This window comes from Bombina bombina, chromosome 3 (assembly GCF_027579735.1).
Source record: "Bombina bombina isolate aBomBom1 chromosome 3, aBomBom1.pri, whole genome shotgun sequence".
Taxonomy (NCBI): Eukaryota; Metazoa; Chordata; class Amphibia; order Anura; family Bombinatoridae; genus Bombina; species Bombina bombina.
In genome coordinates this window covers 800,704,235-800,723,979 of record NC_069501.1, presented here as the reverse complement: position 1 = coordinate 800,723,979, position 19,745 = coordinate 800,704,235, and the positions used below count along the sequence as shown (strand labels likewise).

At 43.2% G+C, this 19,745-nt stretch overlaps 1 protein-coding gene and 1 pseudogene across 2 annotated transcripts in view; one reads left to right on the top strand and one right to left on the bottom strand.

Moving 5' to 3' along the window:
- Window positions 1-19,745, bottom strand: part of GABRG3 (gamma-aminobutyric acid type A receptor subunit gamma3) — a 1,437,912-nt gene that overhangs the window by 1,158,211 nt on the left and 259,956 nt on the right. The gene's annotated exons all lie outside the window — the stretch shown is intronic.
- LOC128651462 (TBC1 domain family member 24-like) overlaps window positions 13,443-19,745 on the top strand; it is a 53,761-nt pseudogene continuing 47,458 nt past the window's right edge.

Sequence of the window (19,745 nt, the reverse complement as noted above, 5' to 3'; positions counted from 1 at the left end):
AATGGAGTTCATTCAGCAGAGGGGGCTGTTACTAGTGGTGTTCCTCAGGGGTCAGTTCTGGGGCCTGTTTTGTTTAACATATTTATCTGCAATATCAGCAAAGGGCTACAGGGGAAAGTATGTCTCTTTGCAGATGATACAAAAATTTGCAACAGAGTGGATGTTCCAGGGGGGGTAGACAAAATGAGAAGTGATATACAACAATTGGAGGATTGGACAAACGACTGGGATCTAAAGTTTAACACAGCAAAGTGTAAAATAATGCATTTAGGGAAGAAAAATCCAAATGTTAATTACAGACTCAATGACACTTTACTGACTGTTACAGACGAGGAACAGGACTTGGGAATTATTATTTCAGATGATTTAAAACTTAGTAAACAATGTAGTAATGCAGCGAGTAAGGCTAGCAGAATGCTTGGATGTATTGGTAGAGGTATTTGCAGCAGAAATAGTAAGGTTCTTATGCCACTTTATAGATCATTAGTTAGGCCTCATCTTGAGTATTGTGTGCAGTTCTGGAGGCCATATCTTCAGAAGGATATTAACAAACTTGAATCTGTGCAAAGGAGGGCTACCAAAATGGTACATGGTCTAAAAAATAAAACTTACCAGGATAGGCTCAATGACCTAAATATGTATATCTTAGAGGAGAGAAGGGAAAGAGGTGATATGATAGCAACTTTCAAGTACATTAAAGGGTTTAGTAAAACTGAGGCTGTGGGTATTTTACATAAAATGGAAAATTCAAGAACAAGGGGTCATGAGCTCAAGCTAAAGGGTAGTAGATTCAGGAGTAATTTGAGGAAGCACTTCTTTACAGAAAGAGTGATTGATTTATGGAATAAACTTCCTCAAGAGGTAGTAGCAACAAACACTGTGGGGGACTTTAAAAATGCATGGGACAAGCATAGGGCTATCCTACGAACTAGATAAGCTTATACTGTTAGGTAAGGTCGGGCAGACTTGCTGGGCCTATGGCTCTTATCTGCCGTCAATATCTATGTTTCTATGTTTCTATGAATTACAAACTTATTTGGTAGACTAAAAATATATTTTGAATGGTTTAATACATATTTCAAAGTGTAGTAAGTTGTCACTATGGGTTCCGTGTACAAAGTCGCGTTAGCTGCTTCATATCACTTGCAGGGCAGGATCGTACATGCGAGTCTGCTTCTCACAATGTTAGAAACATCAATCATTAGATCGTTTCTTCTTACGCTCTTCGCCACATCTGAGGTGGCAAAGAGAAATCACCCCAAACTCACTTGCTGATAGACAGACCCTTGTCTCATGCAATTAGTCATGCAAGAGAAGGGGCTGGCAGATCCACTGCCTATATGCAGTGAAGGCGTGTGGACAACTTCTCAAGTTGAGCTGCTTGTCCCCATGCCACTTAATACATGGGGCCCATAGTGTAATATATTTAAAACCTTGACAAATTCTATTATGTATTGAACCATTATATTAATGGGATATTGGTGTTATGTCTATATAAATTGCTTTGATTTGACTATTCTGTTCTTTTCCTTTGTTGTTTTACCTTAATCTTATTTTTACCATATATTTTGAACAATTATAAAATTCATGAAGTAAATATAATGATATATATATATATATATATATATATATATATATATATATATATATATAAATATATATATATATATATATATATATATATATAAATATATATATATATATATATATATATATATATATAGCCAAGAACAAGAGGGGGTATATGCACTCTCACCAAATACCATCAGCTGCCATGGTGCTCTGTAGGGAAATTCATCAGCAAAGTCAAAGAAAGCACTCACTGGTCTTCAGACAAACAGCGTCCCTTCCTCTGACCAGTGAGTGCTTCTGGTCAGAGGAAGGGACGCTGTTTGTCCCGAAAAGTCACTAATAAAATTCTATTTTGATGATTTATCTGAAGACCAGTGAGTGCTTTCTTTGACTTTGCTGATATATATATATAGATATATACATACATATACATATACACACGCACATATATATATATATATATATATATATATATATATATACATACACATATATATATATACACACATATATATACACACGCAGTAAATTAATCCTGTATACCAATAATAAATAATTCCTGACCATTTAAAAAAAATAATAAAATGTTGTGGTGTACCCTTTATAACTAATTGTTGCATATGATTTTGTGGCTTTTTATTTAATTTAATAAATGTTATTCACCTTTTAATGTGGGAGGTGATGACATGGTAATGCTGGCTGCCTGGCGATATAATATCAGATGTGCGAAACCAAGGGCCTGGTATTGAAAACCTTGCTGCTCAAGCAGAATGGCGAGGCCATTGGACATGTAATGTTCTTTATGTGAAACAGCAGCTCCTACTGTACATCACAATACAACGTCTTAAAAAAATTGCAAAGATTTTGTATGATTTCTCTCCATGCCAGCGAGTTTTTGAATATCAGGCTTTAATTTTAGCTCCAATATATATGAGTAGCCTCTTGGCCATTACTTTCTGGTTTTAAAAATCTTTAACAGAATTATAATGATACTATTTTTCTCAGTCTTCTTTTAGGGAGACTCAGTGTGGATATCCCTAAATAGACTAATAACTTGATACTCCCACTGTAACCTTCATTTGCGCACATTCACTATTTATTTATATTTACCTCTACTAATAGTACATCATAAAGGAAGATTTATGAATGTAGGCTGTAATTTATTTGTATGTTACTGCTGTGAGAGTTCTTGTAAGAAGTGCAACAACTTCTACATCATCCTCCATTGCGATATCTGGCGATAGCAAAGTCAAGTGGGTCAGGAAGCCAGCTGTCAGTTCCTGGCCTGTACTCCATTTCATATGTAAAAATAGTCTAGTTGTCCATCTAACAATGTGGTTTCCTGTTTGACCTTGTCATTTTATAGTCCATAAAGTTGATAAGGGCCTATGATCAGTAAGCAGTATGAAAAACCCATAGATAAACTCTCCACTTTTCGCTGTACATGATTTCATTACAGAGTTCTAAGTCAGCAAAGTCAAAGAAAGCACTCACTGGTCTTCAGACAAACAGCGTCCCTTCCTCTGACCAGTGAGTGCTTCTGGTCAGAGGAAGGGACGCTGTTTGTCCCGAAACGTCACTAATAAAATTCTATTTTGATGATTTATCTGAAGACCAGTGAGTGCTTTCTTTGACTTTGCTGATATATATATATAGATATATACATACATATACATATACACACGCACATATATATATATATATATATATACATACACATATATATATATGCACACATATATATACACACGCAGTAAATTAATCCTGTATACCAATAATAAATAATTCCTGACCATTTAAAAAAAATAATAAAATGTTGTGGTGTACCCTTTATAACTAATTGTTGCATATGATTTTGTGGCTTTTTATTTAATTTAATAAATGTTATTCACCTTTTAATGTGGGAGGTGATGACATGGTAATGCTGGCTGCCTGGCGATATAATATCAGATGTGCGAAACCAAGGGCCTGGTATTGAAAACCTTGCTGCTCAAGCAGAATGGCGAGGCCATTGGACATGTAATGTTCTTTATGTGAAACAGCAGCTCCTACTGTACATCACAATACAACGTCTTAAAAAAATTGCAAAGATTTTGTATGATTTCTCTCCATGCCAGCGAGTTTTTGAATATCAGGCTTTAATTTTAGCTCCAATATATATGAGTAGCCTCTTGGCCATTACTTTCTGGTTTTAAAAATCTTTAACAGAATTATAATGATACTATTTTTCTCAGTCTTCTTTTAGGGAGACTCAGTGTGGATATCCCTAAATAGACTAATAACTTGATACTCCCACTGTAACCTTCATTTTCGCACATTCACTATTTATTTATATTTACCTCTACTAATAGTACATCATAAAGGAAGATTTATGAATGTAGGCTGTAATTTATTTGTATGTTACTGCTGTGAGAGTTCTTGTAAGAAGTGCAACAACTTCTACATCATCCTCCATTGCGATATCTGGCGATAGCAAAGTCAAGTGGGTCAGGAAGCCAGCTGTCAGTTCCTGGCCTGTACTCCATTTCATATGTAAAAATAGTCTAGTTGTCCATCTAACAATGTGGTTTCCTGTTTGACCTTGTCATTTTATAGTCCATAAAGTTGATAAGGGCCTATGATCAGTAAGCAGTATGAAAAACCCATAGATAAACTCTCCACTTTTCGCTGTACATGATTTCATTACAGAGTTCTAAGTCTGCCAAATAATATTTTCTTCTTTAGTGACAACTAAATACAAATCTGTGTGAAAAAATGTACATATGATCAGTTATTTCACTTGATTTTATGGTCCATGGAATTACTCTTTACAACCTATCTTACATCTGGATGCAAGCTTTTAAGTAAAAACTTTTTGAATGCAGGAGTATCTCCAGATGCTTCCGCATATTACTTTTCAGCTGCTTCTTCAGCCTTCTGGCAAGTGCTACTACATCAGCCCTTAGTATGCCACCAAGAACCACTTAACAATTTTGAATGAAGGCATCCATCTTGCAAAAGAAGTGACTTGAACCAGGGTATGACTTGATCTAGACTGGAAGTGATTTATATCAAGTTCTCTATGACATTTTTAAAAGGCTTTATGATTAACCAATCATGGGCCTCTCATCTCTGCATAATGGGCTCCCAATCCCAAATTTTGATCAACAGCCATAGCATGGATAGCCTTCGGCTGCTCCAAAATTCATTCCACCATAGCATTGCAGCAGGAGATCATGATGAAAACATCAGCCTGGGGAAAGTAAGTCAGATAAGATTCTTTGCAAATATGTGGAGTACAAATGAGTTAAGGAATAGAAATGGACAAAATGGTACATTACTGATACACATCCCATACCATTGTGCATCTTTCTGAAATTCTCACCACCAACGTATAATTTTCAAAAGAGATCTTTTACTTCTGTTTAAGATGGAGCATTACTGAGAGGTATTGCTCTTGTTCATGTTGAAGTAATTTCACAAGGTCTTTGTAAATAGATCTCTGAATTGAATCTCTAAAAATAACTTCAAACTTTTTATGGAACAAGTGAGTTGGAAGGTGAGGAATGTGGGAACAGTATTTTCTTTCAACCATACTAATTTTACTCCAGGTCTGTACCTTACCATAGTGCCACTCTAGCTTCCCCACTGCTTACATGTGGAGTGCAATGAAAAAATATGACAGCGCAAAGTGTGAGAGGAGAGAATGCAGAAAAAGAGATGGTATAGAAAGATTGTATGGTCGGCAAGTAAAAGGTTAGAAAGAGGTGAGAAAATTGGTTGGTTGAAAAAGGTAGTAATTGTGAAGGATTCATTGGAATTACTTTAATTATCGAGCGAATGCTTTAAATTTAAAATTATTCTTTGAATTATCATTAAAAAAATTATTGTTATTATTCTAAATTATCCTGTCGTTGTTAGCATTGAAAGGTAGGTTCTTCCAATTATTTTCATTCCATAATGTAAGTTGTTTTTGTTAAAATTAGTTTTCTATTGGCTTCCCTTTGGGAAATAGCATTGAACAAATTTAGTTATGAATTATATTCTTTTCCAAATATTCCGACAAGCTGAACGTCCGCAGACCAAAATTCTGCTTAAATAAACCACATGGAAAATCCAAAATTTATATTTTGGACAAAACAATTTTGTTGCCCTGCACGTCTAATAATAACATTTAACTTTAGATAACCTAGATATGCCTCATGTACTGAAATAAGACAATAAATATATATTTGTGCCTTATAAAATGTATGCTTCAGTGGGACATTTTCAATTCTGTTCAAGGAAAATAAAGAAACATAAAATATTGGTTGTTATTTAAACAATTTATCAGCCCCCTGAATAAAATGAAAAACCTCTAATGAACTTATAGATTTCCTTTAATGTCTGGTGTATTCATTACACTACTGCATTTTTACAGAATGTTGCTTTAGCTGATTATTTTGTAAATCTGAGTTAGAATTAAATCTGCTTATCTGATTAAATCTATTAACTCTGATCATCGAATGTCGAGTCTAATATTCTACACACTGGGCTAAGACACAGTTGTTTGTTATAGGTGCATTAAAAATAGTTTTGATACCTAACCAAAGGCATTTATTTTAAGACATATAAGGCAATCAGGTTTCAGAAAGTTACCACCTATTAAGTTTTATTTGAAGGGATATAAAAGTGTCTGTTTAATTGTAACACAAAAAGCACTAAGAAGTGTTTTATTTGTAATAGAAATTTTTGCAATATGTACTCATCATTTTAAAAGGATTTAACTTTTATTTTATTTTTTGTAACTTCATTTATGCAGTGTCCATAACTTCCTATCACAGCCCACAAGGGGGTTATGGTCTGTACAAGAAGGCATGAATATTGTCATACTCTAGAAGTTTTAACATGAGCTGGTTTACTATTCCGTAAAAGCTAGAGAGAGAGACATAAAGTCAGATTCTCCCAATGCTCAGAACAGGCAGAATGCAACTTAAGATTTCAGTATGCCTGCTCACTTATTTAGCTGTAGGCAAGGGCTACATTGAGGATTTCAGTGCTTGTTTTGCAAGAAAACAAGTAAGATGTTTGCTGTTTCTAAACACAATCTGTATCTTATTTTTAGATTTACTTTGATTTAACATATATTTTTGTTTACTAAAGGAGCACTGTTTCATATTCTTTAACTGTCATGGACAGTATTTTTAATGTTCAGGTCCATGTAAAATATAAAGAATAAGAATAGAAGTAAATGTCAAGTTAAGATGTAACTGCTTATAAGTGTGCTTGAGGTAATTGAATTATGCTTTTAGGTATCATTTAACAACTGTAATAGCACATCATTTGATGATGATAGTTAGCTAGGGCAATGTTTTTCAATGCCAGTCCTCGGGCATTTCAATAAGGTTTAAACCATCTATTCCGTCCTCCTTACTGTCTAATACCTTATCTATAAATAAGACACATACACAACTTGTTTGGGAGAAAGAACCGGTCACGGTTTACGTTTATTAAATAAACGCTTTAAACTAGTGCCTAAGCGTTAGTCTGATTACCCTTAGGCACTTAATCAACCTAGCAACGAAACTTGGCAACAAGGTCGTAATCCTAAACGTTGGCGGCATCTCACCCTAACCTAGCCCCTACTAGCAGATGGTCAAGGCGCCTTTCGATACCTGCAGTGTGACACCCAGCTGTCACGCCCCATGGCACGCAGAGAGAGCTGTGATGTTGAGAGGTCTTCGGTCCAATTGCGAGGGAGAGGACCCCCAGGACGGCGCCTGGTGGGCATAACCCCTCCCTTTTCCAGGACCGTCACTCTTCTCTCTTTATGCCCGCTCCACAGGGCATTGACCACCCGCCCGCTGAGGCATATCCAACCAACCCAGTAAGGCGACCCCTGTCGGCCGAATCGTACAACCCAACCACAGGGGTGGATGGCTACATTAAAGGCTTGGTCTTACTGAGGGCTACCTCAATTAAACCTACCCCCGCCGAGCCAACTCACCCTATTCAGCCGCATTGTTGCCGCCATTCACTTCTTCCAGGGACGGGTGGGCGGGGAAACCTTCTCCTTGAAGTCTGGAAACCGAAAGAGGCTGAACTCACTGCTGCAGGACCCTATAAAGGTAAGAACAAACACCGCCTATCCACTTGCAACATTGTAGCAACACAACTTAGCATTTCTCCAGACTTCAAGTTGGTAATCCCTTAATGTTGTTACAGGCCCACTAGAGGGCCCTCCACTGTCATAAGGTTTAAACCATCTATTCCATCCTCCTTACTGTCTAATACCTTATCTATAAATAAGACACACACACAACTTGTTTGGGAGAAAGAACCGGTCGCGGTTCACGTTTATTAAATAAACGCTTTAAACTAGTGCCTAAGCGTTAGTCTGATTACCCTTAGGCACTTAATCAACCTAGCAACGAAACTTGGCAACAAGTTCGTAATCCTAAACGTTGGCGGCATCTCACCCTAACCTAGCCCCTACTAGCAGATGGTCACGGCCCCTTTCGATACCTACAGCGTGACACCCGTCTGTCACGTCCCATGGCACGCAGAGAGAGCTGTGATGTTGAGAGGTCTTCGGTCCAATTGCGAGGGAGAGGACCCCCAGGCTGGTGCCTGGCGGGCATAACCCCTCCCTTTTCCAGGACCGTCACTCTTCTCTCTTTGTGCCCGCTCCCCAGGGCATTGACCACCCGCCACAAGAGCCAGGCGAACTCTTGCCACCAATAAACCAACAGGAACCCATTAATTAATAATCTTATAACAACATAACAACATAACCATAACAATATTAACAGATTGCAATATTAACCAGATCAGCACACACATCAGTTAACCACCCTCAACAATGCTCCCCTGACGTCCTTTAGGCACATATCCGGCCCAGCATCAGTAAGGTGGACTCCGTCAGGCCTAAATAGGTCCCTTTTGTCGGCCGTGATACTTTCGTGCCTTATCACGAAACCCCCAAGGCCCGTGACCGTCCTTCCCATCTCCCTGTTAACCTTTTTGCGCACATTATATGCAGCCCTCTGTGTGACAATGTGCCGCCAATGCAGTCGAGCAACTACATTAGACCACCCCAAAGTCACATCCTGCAACCAAGTGTGCATCCAGTGCATGTCCGCTGCCATTCTTTTAATTAAATCCAGCGCGGGCAATGCCCCCAAATCATTTCCGCCAAGGTGCAGCACTAAAACATTAGGCCCTCCCCATCTTCTGTGCGCCTCCTGCAAGAGCGCCGGCAAATTGGCCCACAACAATCCCCTGCGCCCTAACCACCGGAAGCTTGCCTTGGACGTTGGGAATCCAAGTTGCTGTCCTTCCGGCGACCGCAACGCCCTGAGGTGAGCCCAGTGGATGTATGAATGCCCTACAATCCACACACGAACTGGAGGCACTTTCACATTTACAATACCTTGTAAAACAGAGTATACCACCATGAAATACCATCCCCTCACAACATGGGTTCAACTAAAAAAAAAACCCCGGTAATAGTTACCCATACCACGTATGCGTTCTAACAATGCCCTTTAGTTGGCCTGATATAAGTGTTATACTGGGTTGATTTCCATCTACCCAAGCACTTAATCTCCGCTGCCAGTATTCCCCTCTGAGCTGCGCTGGTTGCCGCGCCTATTCTAAAGGAATGCGGAGCAATCCTGCTCGGATCCAACCCTGCCTGTTTTGCCATTCTCGCCAGTACCCGGCGGAATTGGAAAACCGACAGAGCCGAACCATCCTCATGTATCAGGAGCAGTTCTCCCCCTGCCGGCCTCTTCTTAAGGTATTTCTCCACACAACTCACCGGACAGCAAACCTCAAATTCCTGCCTTTCAAGGGGCAACCATGCCCCCGCACCCTCCTGGTCTGTCTTGGACCTGTGCACAAACAAAAGGAGCCCCCCATCCGTCAGACGGACATGCTCCAACTGCACTCCCCCGCAGCCATTCGCTTTGGCAGACGCAACCAGCTCTCCCACCCGGAGAGCTCCTGTGAACGCCACCGCAAATGCCGTTCTAAAAAGAAGCTGCTCGTATTCAGACTTGCACACAGTTGCCACGCCCATCGCTAGCGACCGCAATCTCTTCTGGGTAATAGGTTCCCTCCGATCTTTCTGACGGGGGGCCAGCCTACACCACCCCTTCAACACCTTCCTAACTTGGAAGGTTCCGGAGTGGTCAACAAAACCCAACGCCTTATTAAAGAAGGCTATCGCCGATAGCCATCCGCTTGCACCGGCCCTACTGACCCCCTCACGCCTCAGCAGCGCCAACCAATCTAACACCAGTACCCTTGTAGCCCTTTGTACCTGTACACCTCTGAGTTGGCAGAAAGCTTCCCAGCTGTCCCAGTGACTCTTGTACGCTGACCAGGTCCTTGGCACCAAAGATGCCTTAACCAAGGGAAGGATGCTCACCCAACCTTCAACAACTGCCAAAGAGAAGAAGGGCATGTTAACCCCTCCTATGCCGCCATGGGTGCTGCTTTCCTAAACTGCCCCCATTTAAATCGAGAGAGTGCATCCGCAATAACGTTCTGCACTCCCGGGACGTGTTTGGCGGTGAAATGTATGTTGCTCTGTAAACAGCGCAACACCAAATGTCGCAAGTAACACACAACTGCTGGCAAGGACGCAGACAGCCTGTTAATGGCGTACACCACACTCAGGTTGTCCGTCCAGAATACCACCGACTTATTGGCCAACCTGCCACCCCAAATTTCGACTGCCACCACTATCGGGAATAGTTCCAACAGAGTTAGGTTTTTAGTCCAACCCACGGCAATCCACTCCCACGGCCATGGATCTGCGCTCCATTCACCATGGAATATGCCCAGTACCCGAATCCGCTCGCTGCATCCGTGTACAGGTTTATGGCCTGGTTTGATACCTTCCTACTCCTCCATAAACACACTACGTTAAAATTCACCAAGAATTTTTCCCAGACCTCCAGGTCATCCCTGACCTCCGCTGTTATGCGGGCCCATTTCGCATGACCGGTAGGGCCCTTCAAAAGGCCCTCCAATTGAAGGTTAAAAACCCTTCCCATAGGGATAACTCGTCCCGCAAAATTCAGGAGGCCCAACAGTGACTGCACCTCCGTGATGGGAACCTTGACCAGTTCCCTAAGCCTCTGCACTGCAGCCAACATCCGATTCACCTTGTCCATAGGTAACCTGCATTCCGCCTGCACCGTGTCTATTTCTATCCCCAGAAAGGTGAGGCATGTTCACGGACCCTGCGTCTTATCGTCCGCAAGCGGCACAGCAAAACGCGCCATCATATCCTGCATGACGCCCATGAGTTGTTCGCAATCAGCGGAACCATCTCTCCCCACTAACAGAAAATCGTCCAAGTAGTGAGCCACTGCTCCCCCACTTGATGCCTTATAAACCACCCAATGAAGGAACGAGCTGAAACACTCGAACAGGGAACAGGACAGCAAGCATCCCATTGGCAAGCACCTGTCCACGTAATACTCCCCTTCAAACTTCATGCCCATTAATCTGAATGCAGAAGGGTGCAATGGTAGTAGCCGAAAAGCCAACTCGATGTCTAGCTTTGCTAACAGTGCACCCGGACCACACGCCCTGACCACGTCCAGCGCACAATCAAACGATTGATAGTGCACTGAACTAAGCTCTGGGTCAATAGCATCGTTAACCGACTCGCCTTTTGGAAAAGAAAGGTGATGTATCAACCTGAACTTCCCTTCCTCCTTTCTGGGCACCACACCCAATGGTGAGATCACCAGATCTTCCAACGGCTGCCCAGTGCCACCTCCTTAGCCAACTTCTCCCTCACTGCCTGTGGGAATTTGTAGGCTGTTTTTAAATTCCAATGCACTGGAGAACCCACAACCTTGCCAGTGACAGGGATACGGAAACCCCATTCCAACCCCGACCTTAGCAGCTCAGCTGCCCTCCTGTCGGGGTAGTTTGCCAGCCATATCAACATGGCCTGCAACCTAAGCGGAGTTGGTGCTCTTGACTGTAACTCCTGACTTAGGAGCGAGTTTGGTCTGGCCCTGTTCCTTTCGCTTCCCACACTCCTCTCCTCTATGGGGCTCTGCACAGAATTTGCAGATGTGTCGAAAGGAGCAGCTGCTCCCCCTATCACACTGCTTCTCCTGGAATTTCCAGCACTCCCTTCCCCTCCTGCCAAGCCATGCCCCCTGACGCGGCGGTGCCTGGCGTGACGCCACGGGGGAGGCAGTACTGCCCTCCACCGAATAACAAAGTGATGAACTGCACCAGAGTACTTCTTTAAAGCTTTTATTGTAGGTCACAGAAACTTCTCCAAGGAAGTGTAATCTCAATAAAAGAAGGGGGCTAGGTGGTGTGTGTAGATGACACCCAAGAACTATTTCTGACGCGTTTCAGCCCGTAAGGCCGTAGTCGTAGCTGCCCTCCATGCCCAGATTGGACCACAAATGCATATCTTGTGTCCCGAAGTGTAACAGAGGGTTACCCACCATCTTTCTCCTAAAGGCCATGTCATATTCACGCCATGCGCCTTCCTTGAACCTAGTATGGATATCCTCAATGGTATCCTGGTACTTAAAAAGGTTGTGCCCCTGCAAACGCCATCTGTCCACATAGCATGCGGCCAGTACGCGGAAGCATTTTAGCCATTCCTCGTATGTCTCCGGCCTACGCACTTTCTTCGGGCCTGAACCATCTGCAGCTCTTTCCTTTGCCCTAAATGCGTCTAGAGATAGCTCAAAAACGTTAATGTATTTGCCCTCCTGGATCTTCTTAATGAGCTTCAATTTGAGATGGCCATAAAGCGAGTGGACTAAACAGGGGTAAGTGTCCCCTTGCGCCGCCACTTTGCGCGGCACCGAGCCCACTGGCGCCATCGCGCCCCTAAAGCCTGCGCCCCTTGAACCTCCATTGCCTGTTTCCTAGCGCCTGCCCTGTCTTTCGCTTGAGCCGCCGCCATCTTCTTGATCCACCTAAACATCCTGCGCTGCCCCTTCCCCACTAACCCAAGGTCCTCCCCGCTATCAGAGCCTGACCCGCTCGTGGAAGACCCCGTGTCAGTGTACATTGTGTTTCTGGTCCATGGCACTCACCATCTCCTTGTGTCTCTGCTCCTGAAGGGACTGTCGGTACAGCAGCACTCTGGACTCCGCTGGGCCCAGCCACCGCTAGGGCGCTGGTCGAACTTGAATCCATCCCTGCTGTTGTGCTTGCAGGAACCTGTTGAGACAAAACAACTTTGGGAGTACTCCGGTCTACGAGAGGAGCATCAGTTGAAGCACCCTCCCTCCCCTCTCCCTATCTCCCCCCAGCAGTCATACCAAGAACGTTAGCCACAGCACTTCTGATAACCACCTCCTGTACTGCCCCCTCCCGGGTGTGATCACTAAACCCAGACGGGGGCCTAGCAGTATTCACTACATGCAGCGCTGCCTCTACGGCTCTCCTATTCATATCCTCGTCCACACCACTATGTGATTGCACACCTCTCGGTGTCTGCCCCCTATCATACTGCATATCACACATCAAGTCTCCTTGTCTCATAAGGCCCCCAGTCCTGAACTGATTTGATCTCTCATAGCCATGCATCATCCCCGCATGTTCCCAACCCCTATGTGGTTCATACAGCATTTGTGCCTCAAATCGACCATGCGTACCCTCAGGCCTACCAACCTCTGTTATCGCACCCGCGCACCCATACATCTGCCCAGCACCCTCTCTCATGCCAGTCTGCTCTATTATGCCCATACCACCTGTGCACCCTTCCGCTGCACCACTCTCTCTCACCTCAGCCGCGGGCCTCCGCCCTTCTCTACACAGGTCCTGGGCACGCACCCCCCAGATGATCTCACCACTCTGTCTGCTACACCTGAAGGTCCCATAGTCTGACCGCGATCTACCGCTGTGCGCGCATGCACACCTTTCACAGGCCTACCCACGTGGGACTCCACTGCGCCACTCACACTTTGCCTGGCAACTGGACCATCCGCCAAGCCACCGCTGGGTAAGTACCCCCTACTGGTCCCCGCCTGCCTCTCTGATGCCTTGCCCGCGACCGGAAGCCTCCCCAAGTTACCTGTGGGGCTTCAGTCGTGCGAGGCCGTCCTCTCCCGGTCATGACTGCTCCCAAAATGGGGGCCGTGATTCCCCTCCTCCTCTGAACTCTCGGAGGAGATCTCGCGGGAACCGCCACTACATGGGGCAGACTCCGCTGGGCACTCTGCCATCACTCTGGACTCTATGTTTGCGCACCCCACCCCCGGCAGCCCCAGCGACCGCCGAGCCCAGCACCTGGCCCCCAGGGGCCATCACACAAGTTAGTGACTGGGATAGGGCCAAGACCGCCGCCATGGCTGCCGATGGCAAGGCTGCAAACTGCCCTATAAAATCAGCCCCAGCAAGGCCACAGAGCAACCATCAGGCCCCACAATACCCCCCCTGGCCATTGCCCCAACCCCCCCGGCATGCAGCCCTGGATTGGGGCCTACCCCCTGCTCCACCCTAGTCTGGGCCTCAGAACTAGGGCCTGTTACCCCTGACTTTCCCCCTGCCTTGCCCTTTCCTTTATTAAAACTCCTAGCAGGGGGGGATTTTTGGGGAGTGGGGGGTACCAGATCCTCTGACTCAGGCTCCTGTCTCTGTTTTGCAGGTCCCTTCTTCCTTGCAGACAGCTCCACCACCTCCCTGTATCGCTTGGGAGGAACAGATTTTCTCCTGGATCTCTCCATGCTCCACTTCTGGAATCTCAGCAAAATCTTCAGAAACCTTCTTCTTGAAGTCTAGAAACCGAAAGAGGCTGAACTCACTGCTGCAGGACCCTATAAAGGTAAGAACAAACACCGCCTCTCCATTTGCAACATTGTAGCAACACAACTTAGCATTTCTCCAGACTTCAAGTTGATAATCCCTTAATGTTGTTACAGGCCCACTAGAGGGCCCTCCACTGTCATTGGCTAGATTTTCACAATATCTGAACAACAGAGCATGTGAAAAATCCAGCTGATGGATCAGAATAAGTAAATATGGCTAATGATTAGCTGATTATTTCACCCAAGCTCTAGTTCATATATCATGAAAAGCAGGTCTGTTAGTGTTTCCTGTGGACTGGCCTTGAAAAATACTGATCTAGGGTATTGGGGAAAAACAGGGTCCCTCAGCTACAAGCTGAATATATCATAGTGGAAAAGAAGTGTCATAGTTTGTCATGTCTCTGTGGTGTTCAGGTTGGAGCATAATTATGCAGAAGAATAAAGATTCTTTATTGCAGATAAACAAAGTAAGAACAGACTGATATCAAGCAAAGGTAAAGTTCAATGAAACAAGATACATTGCTATAACCAAGTGCCTGAAGTATCTTGTTACATTGCAATAAACAAGTGCCTGAAGTAACAAGATACTTCAGGTACTTGGTTATAGCAATGTAACAAGATACTTCAGTCACTTGGTTATAGCAATGTAACAAGATACTTCAGGCACTTGGTTATAGCAATGTAACAGGATACACAGGTCCATGGAATAGCAACGTAACAGGAAACTCAGGTACTTGCTTGTAGCAATGTAACAGGATACTCAGGTACTTGGAATAGAAATGCATCAAGATACTCAGGTACTTGGATTAGCAATGCAACATGATACACAGGCAGGTTACACAGGTCCTTGGAATATCAATGTAAAAAAAACAAAAATGCAGGTACTTGGTTATAGCAATGTTACAAGATACTCAGGTCCTTGGAATAGAAATGCAACAAGATACACAGGCAGGATACACAGGTCCTTGGAAAGCAATGTAACAGGAAAAACAGGTACCTGGAATAACAATGCAGGTTGAATTAACACTTCACAGTACTGGATACAGATAAATCTATATCATGTCAGAGCACATGAATGGGGGAAGAGGCAAGCCCATATATAGCTGAGCAGCCAGACAGGTACAAGCAAGCAGGAATCACAAAATGATGAGTCCTCTAGTGGTCAAGGAATAAGCTGCTGCAGAGGAAATTAAAGGGATGGATACCATTCAGGTAAGAATGTGACAGCAGAAAACAAGAAAACAAGAGTGCTGAGTTTAATTCTGGGAATGGATATTACATAGTTCAGTATTCAGCATCACATACGCAGACTCGAGTCAGATTCAAGCTATAGGCCTCTATTTATGAAATGTCTTGCGGACCTGATCCAACAGTGCGGATCAGGTCCGCAAGACATTGCTGAATGCGGAGAGCAATACGCTCTCCATATTCAGCATTGCACCAGCAGCTCACAAGAGCTGCTGGTGCAACGCCGCCCACTGCAGACTCGGGGCCAATGGGCCGCCAGCAGGGAGCTGTCAATCAACCTGATCATATTCGATCGGGTTGATTTCCGTCGATGTCTGTCCGCCTGCTCAGAACAGGCGGACAGGTTATGGAGCAGCGGTCTTTGTGACCGCTGCTTCATAACTGCTGTTTCTGGCGAGTCTGAAGACTCACCAGAAACACGGGCCATCAAGTTCCATTCGGAGCTTGATAGATAGGCCCCATAATCTCTTACATATTGTTGATGTAGTCCTTCATTGGACATACATTTATATTAACCCCTTGCACCATTTGAACGTAGGTACTATGTCACACAGTACTTTGCCCAATGTACTATTGATGTAGTACCTATGTCCAACACAGAGGTGCCAGTTGTGGTCCTCACTGTCAGCTTAGACAGCAGGTGCCACATCTAGGAGGCAGAATGCCTCTGCCTCCATATGATAAGGAAGCTGTGATTGTGGCAGACTGTTTGCCAGTGCCTAAGATGGTGGTGACCAGTTTGTGTGTGGGAGAGAGAGAGCTGTTTGGAGGGATCAGGTAGCGATCAGGTAGGGATCAGGGTTGGGGTGTCAGGTGGAAAGGTAATCTCTGCACAACAGCAGATAATTACCTTACAAACTAACTGATTAACCTCTTTACTGCAATGAATTTCAAGTGTGGTGCACAGTTGCAATTAGAGGCCTTTTAATTGCCAAAAAACAATGGCAAAGACATGCATGTCTGTTATTTTTGAACAAAGGGAATCCCAAAAAAGTTTTTACAACCATTTGTGTTATGACTGCAGTAATTGTATGTAAATAATTTCAATGAGAAACCGAAAGTTTTTTTAAAAAGTTAACTTTTTTTATTTGATTGTATCTTGCAGCCAAATAGTGGCAACAAATATACCAAATTTGGCCTAGATCAATACTTTGGGTTGCCTACTTTAAAAATATATATAGATTTCAATGGTAAATGTAAAAAAAAAAACAACAACAACAACAAAACAAAGACTATTTCTGATTAAATGGAATGATAGAAAAAATGCTAAAAATCCTTTGCGTACTATGGGCATTTTTCTCTGAAATTCTCAGTAGCGAAAGGGTTAAAATACTATCTATAAAAGCAAGGAGGTGTAACATAGAAGAATAGGGTTCTTCTTGTGTCACGGGAATTAAATAGAAAGAAATAGGGATGCCACGTGAATTTCAGAAACATATAAGGAATGCCACAAGCCAAATGCATTTAGAATCACTGGCCTAGGGGATGATTTTGAGGAACAAACACGTACAACAGAACTCATTAGTTGTTTTGCCTGTGATGAGCTGCATTAACAACATTATTTGAATTTATCAGAATGAGATCCTAAACTGTATCTAAAAATACATATTTAAATTTAGCAGTACTCAATTTTCATTCAGCAAGGTATTATAATATTAAAAGGATATTGTTTAAATAATACACTGTGTGCAGAATTATTAGGCAAATGAGTATTTTGACCACATCATCCTCTTTATGCATGTTGTCTTACTCCAAGCTGTATAGGCTCGAAAGCCTACTACCAATTAAGCATATTAGGTGATGTGCATCTCTGTAATGAGAAGGGGTGTGGTCTAATGACATCAACACCCTATATCAGGTGTGCATAATTATTAGGCAACTTCCTTTCCTTTGGCAAAATGGGTCAAAAGAAGGACTTGACAGGCTCAGAAAAGTTAAAAATAGTGAGATATCTTGCAGAGGGATGCAGCACTCTTAAAATTGCAAAGCTTCTGAAGCGTGATCATCGAACAATCAAGCGTTTCATTCAAAATAGTCAACAGGGTCGCAAGAAGCGTGTTGAAAAACCAAGGCGCAAAATAACTGCCCATGAACTGAGAAAAGTCAAGCGTGCAGCTGCCAAGATGCCACTTGCCACCAGTTTGGCCATATTTCAGAGCTGCAACATCACTGGAGTGCCCAAAAGCACAAGGTGTGCAATACTCAGAGACATGGCCAAGGTAAGAAAGGCTGAAAGACGACCACCACTGAACAAGACACACAAGCTGAAACGTCAAGACTGGGCCAAGAAATATCTCAAGACTGATTTTTCTAAGGTTTTATGGACTGATGAAATGAGAGTGAGTCTTGATGGGCCAGATGGATGGGCCCATGGCTGGATTGGTAAAGGGCAGAGAGCTCCAGTCCGACTCAAACGCCAGCAAGGTGGAGGTGGAGTACTGGTTTGGGCTGGTATCATCAAAGATGAGCTTGTGGGGCCTTTTCGGGTTGAGGATGGAGTCAAGCTCAACTCTCAGTCCTACTGCCAGTTTCTGGAAGACACCTTCTTCAAGCAGTGGTACAGGAAGAAGTCTGCATCCTTCAAGAAAAATATGATTTTCATGCAGGACAATGCTCCATCACACTCGTCCAAGTACTCCACAGCGTGGCTGGCAAGAAAGGGTATAAAAGAAGATAATCTAATGACATGGCCTCCTTGTTCACCTGATCTGAACCCCATTGAGAACCTGTGGTCCATCATCAAATGTGAGATTTACAAGGAGGGAAAACAGTACACCTCTCTGAACAGTGTCTGGGAGGCTGTGGTTGCTGCTGCACGCAATGTTGATGGTGAACAGATCAAAACACTGACAGAATACATGGATGGCAGGCTTTTGAGTGTCCTTGCAAAGAAAGGTGGCTATATTGGTCACTGATTTGTTTTTGTTTTGTTTTTGAATGTCAGAAATGTATATTTGTGAATGTTGAGATGTTATATTGGTTTCACTGGTAAAAATAAATAATTGAAATGGGTATATATTTGTTTTTTGTTAAGTTGCCTAATAATTATGCACAGTAATAGTCACCTGCACACACAGATATCCCCCTAAAATAGCTATAACTAAAAACAAACTAAAAACTACTTCCAAAACTATTCAGCTTTGATATTAATGAGTTTTTTGGGTTCATTGAGAACATGGTTGTTGTTCAATAATAAAATTAATCCTCTAAAATTACAACTTGCCTAATAATTCTGCACTCCCTGTATAAAGGAGGTAATGTTTTTGAAAATTAAAGGTTTACTTAAAGAGTCATTGTTCTCCCCAATCTTTTATCATGTATATGAAAGCACAGTGTTTATACAGATGTATTTATTGTGCTTAAACAAATTAAAGCTGCCTAAATGTATTGTGAAGCTAATACAGCAGTATTAGTTGTGTACTTCCTATTAATTCTCAGTGACTTATAGGTAATCCCTACCAATCAGAGATGAGCATGAATATTGAGTACACAACTGTTAAACATTTATAAATGTTGCTCTTTAAATGAATGTTAAAAGCTTTGAGCTCTCTTTAATTTTACCAGACATATCTAATAGGTATGATGATGAGTGTTAGCTTTAAGATTATGGGGCATATTTATTAAGCTCCGTATGGAGCTTGATGCCCCGTGTTTCCGGCGAGCCTTCAGGCCTCCATAACCTGTCCGCCTGCTCTGAGGCGGTGGACAGAAATCAACCCGATAGAATACGATCGGGTTGATTGACACCCCCTGCTAGCGGCCAATTGACCGCAAATCTGCAGGGGGCGGTATTGCACCAGCTCCATCACTCTACAGAGACAGCAATTGTCAAGGTTACCAATGACCTACTTACAGCAAAATACAAAGGCCACTTCTCTCTGCTTATCCTCCTTGACCTGTCTGCAGCCTTTGACACTGTTAACCACCCTCTTCTGCTCCAAACTCTCCAATCCTTCGGCATCTGTGACACAACTCTCTCGTGGTTCTCTTCCTATCTGACTAACCGTACATTTAGTGTAGCCTTCTCCGGAGCATCCTCTGCCCCGTTACCACTTTCTGTTGGGGTACCTCAAGGCTCTGTCCTTGGTCCCCTTCTCTTTTCAATCTACACGTCGTCACTAGGCTCCTTAATAAAGTCCCATAGGTTTAAATACCATT